This window comes from Orycteropus afer, unplaced genomic scaffold (genome assembly GCF_000298275.1).
Source record: "Orycteropus afer afer isolate SDZICR_OR568_19922 unplaced genomic scaffold, OryAfe1.0 scaffold01070, whole genome shotgun sequence".
Taxonomy (NCBI): domain Eukaryota; kingdom Metazoa; phylum Chordata; class Mammalia; order Tubulidentata; family Orycteropodidae; genus Orycteropus; species Orycteropus afer.
Window position 1 is genome coordinate 1 of NW_006922657.1, and position 3,592 is coordinate 3,592.

At 39.1% G+C, this 3,592-nt stretch overlaps 1 pseudogene; it reads right to left on the reverse strand.

The window, feature by feature from the left end:
* Positions 1-1,926: 1,926 nt before the first annotated feature.
* LOC122152001 lies at positions 1,927-2,868 on the reverse strand (annotated as a pseudogene).
* Positions 2,869-3,592: the final 724 nt, after the last annotated feature.

Consider the following 3,592-nt stretch of genomic DNA (forward strand, 5'->3'; position numbering starts at 1 on the left):
AGGCTCAGGGGTCCAGGATTATCTTCTGTGTCTGTGTTAATTGGTTCTCTTTTCTTTGTTGAAGAGGGTCTGTGCAGTCTTTCTGCCTAGTCTGCCATCTTGCTGGTCTCTCTCTAAATTTGTCTTGATTTTTGTCTAGGTTTTCTTTAATTTTGTCAGTGTTTTCCCTGATTTTGTTAGTTTTTTTTCCCCCTTGATTTGTCCCTCAAAGTGTTGAAGGTACCTAAATATAATTCTTTTGAATATCTTATAACGTAGTTCCAATACAACTTCTTCCTCATCAGGGCTATCTTGGTGCATTGCACTACTTTATCTTACATCTTGTGTGAAAATGGGATTGTCAGTTTTCTCTAAGACATTGTGATTTTATTAGATTTGTCCAATTTTTTTTTTTAATCCAAGAAATTGTGGCTGCTGAACTGCTCTAACTTGTCTATGCTCTATTTGCTACTTTGGTAGCAATTAGGCACCCATTGCCTGTATCCTGGTGGGTATGAGAGAGGATGAAAATGTCTGTGCATATATATGCTAACTTTTAATATACTCAGTTCAGGTTAGTGGCACTAGCATTGTCTGCTGTTTATCACTGATTGGTTGGTACAATAGAATGTGGTGGCACTCAGCCAGTATGTGGGGCTGCAGGACATAAAGATGTGGTTGGGTAATGAAAACACAGTTGTCTTTTGTTCATAAGCTACTATTGTGGTTGCCAGTGCTGCCATCTGGACACATAGCTGATTATCACCTTGCTGAGGAGGTCTAGTAGTGTAGTGCCTAAGGAACTTGACTGCTAACCAGGAGGCTGGTGGTTCAAACCCACCAACCACTCCTTAGAAGGGAGGTTGGGAAATCTACTTCCATAGTGGTATCACCTCAGAAGTCCAAGGAGGGGTCGCTATGAGTTGAGTCCAACTCAATGGCACATAACAACAACAACAGCAGCTGCAGCACAGGTCTGAATCTCCTTACAGTTATTCAAAAAGACCACGCTCTTGAGACAGTTAACAATTCACAAGTCTGATTGTCTCCTTATTCACTGTTTTCACAGTTTCTTCTACTAGTTGGTATTTAGGACACTTCTTTATCGTTCTCTTTAAAGCTCATGGTTCCAGGGTCATCTGCTGTATCTGTTTCAACTTGTTTCTAATTTCTTTGATGTATAGAGTCTGTGTACCTTGTCTACATATTATTCCATCTTGCCATAAGCCTTCTTGCATGTTCTTAGGATAGTTTCTTTCATGTCTTTCCCATTGTGAGCTCTGATCACTTGGAAATCTTTAACATCATCTGAGAAACAGTAAAAGACTCACGACATACTTGTCGTCTTGGAAGGAAAAGTCCAATAAGATGAATTGTCCTCACTTTCTCTAAACATTAAAACGACCTGAGTTCCTTTAAAGATTTATTTTCAAGACACAAGCTGTTCTAATCATATCATAATCTGTAGCAGTGGGAACAAGACATCATTAAAAAAAAAAAAAAAAAAAAAACTTCCCAGGTGATTCCAATTTCAAGTCAAGGTTCAAGACCAGTGACATGTATTCTCACACATAACCTACATATACAGTTATGCTAGATGTAAAAGTAGTCTGGGTAATATATATGAATTATGGTGAAGAATGGAGATTCTAACTACATAAAAATGGAGTTGTACATTTTATCAGGATGCTTGGGTCATAATTGAGAAGATACAAAAGGGTCCATAGCTATAATGGGATTTGATATTACAGGTTGACAAATCCCAGAATACTACCACTATCTCAGTAAAGATGTGACAAAGCAAAAATATTCAGATATGAGAACTCATCAGTGAAACATTTGAGAGCTACAAAAATTAAGCAATGAGGAAAGAGTTATGGTTGCAGATATTAGTTTTTTTCCATTTTTCCAACCCACACATCAAAAATGATGGTACAAGAGTTGAGATCAGACTGTTCTGTTGATAAGCCTCAGCAATGCTCTCTTGATGTCCCTGTTCCTCAGACTGTAGATGAAAGAGTTCACAATAGGAGTGACCACTGTGTACAACACTGAAGTCACCACGACCTTCTGGGCAGAAGATGAGACAGTTAAACTGAAGTTCGCTCCCAGGCCTGTTCCATAAAACAACAACAACAAAAAAAAAAAAAACCTGAGAGGTGAGAGCCACAGGAGGAAAAGGCTTTATACTTCCCACCTGAAGACGAGACTCTCAGAATGGAGGAAACAATCGCATATAAGAGAAAATGATCCTTGAGGCTGGGACACCACCAAAGATGCCAACAATACAATATACTAATATGGTGTTGGTGGAGATGTCAGAACAGGCTAGTTTAAAGAGTTGAGGAGAGTCACAGAAGAAATTAGAAATTTCCACATCTGAGCAAAAATTAATCTATGACACCAATAAAAGGCACAGTTGGGAGTAAAAAAGGCTGAGGAAAAAAGAAACCAAAACTAACAAACAACAGATGCGGGGGTTCATGATGACTGTGTAGTGCAAGGAGTAACAGATGACCACGAGCTAATCGTAAGCCATCACAGTGAGGAATAAATTGTCCAGACATCCAAAGAGATATAAAGAAAAAACTTGTGCCAGGCCGCCCACATAAATGATGGATTTGTTTTGTGTCTGAATGTTCACCAGCATCTTGGGGACTGTGGTAGAAATGAAACCGATGTCAGTCAAGGACAGGTTGGAGAGGAAGAAGTACATGGGAGTGTGGAGGTGAGGGTCAGAGCTGACTGCAGGATGATGAGCAGGTTCCCAGCCACAGTGATCAGGTACATGGACAGGAACAGCCCAAAGAGGAGGGGCTGCAATTCTCTATCTTCAGAAAGGCCCAGGAGGAGGAATTCTGAAATGCCTGTTTGATTCTGTGGCTCCATGTACCTGAAACAAATTTGAGAAAAGGAAAAGAGGATTGAAAAAAAGAAACAAGTTAACAGACACCCAGCACTCTGTATTTTGAATTCAAGAAATTCACAAGTAAAGCATACAAATTCACAAGTGTTCACACTTGAGGACCTAATATCCCCACATCTTCAGTAATATTACTCAGTTGTAGCAAACCCAACCACTATATTTTTTTCAGAAATCTTGTTTCATTATTTCTGTGCTATTCACCTCTTTCTGCACACATCCACTTTAGAGACACTGGGCTAAAGAGAGTTAGAATGATAAAGATATTTTAATATGTCCATAGAAGGAGTAATATATCAAGCCTTTTATGGGGGAAATATGCAATAATAACGATCCTACATTAAAGGGAAAAATAATTTCAATTAAAGGACATTAAGAAGCACTTGCCACCACTCATCTGTCCGTTTGTTGCCCTGTGATGGCTTTTGTGTTGTGATGCTTCAGACTATGCCACTGGTATTTCAAATACCAGCTGTGTTACCCATGGCAGACAGATTTCAGTGGAGCTTCCAGACTAAGACAAACTGATAAGAAGGAATGGGCCATCCACTTCTCAAATAAAATAAGACTGGGAAAACCATATGAATAGCAATGAAAAACTGTCTGTTATATTACTGGAAAACTTTAAGAATAGCCCTGTATCATTGTCTGATAAAATACGAGCAGATAAGATTCTCAGGTTGGAAGGTA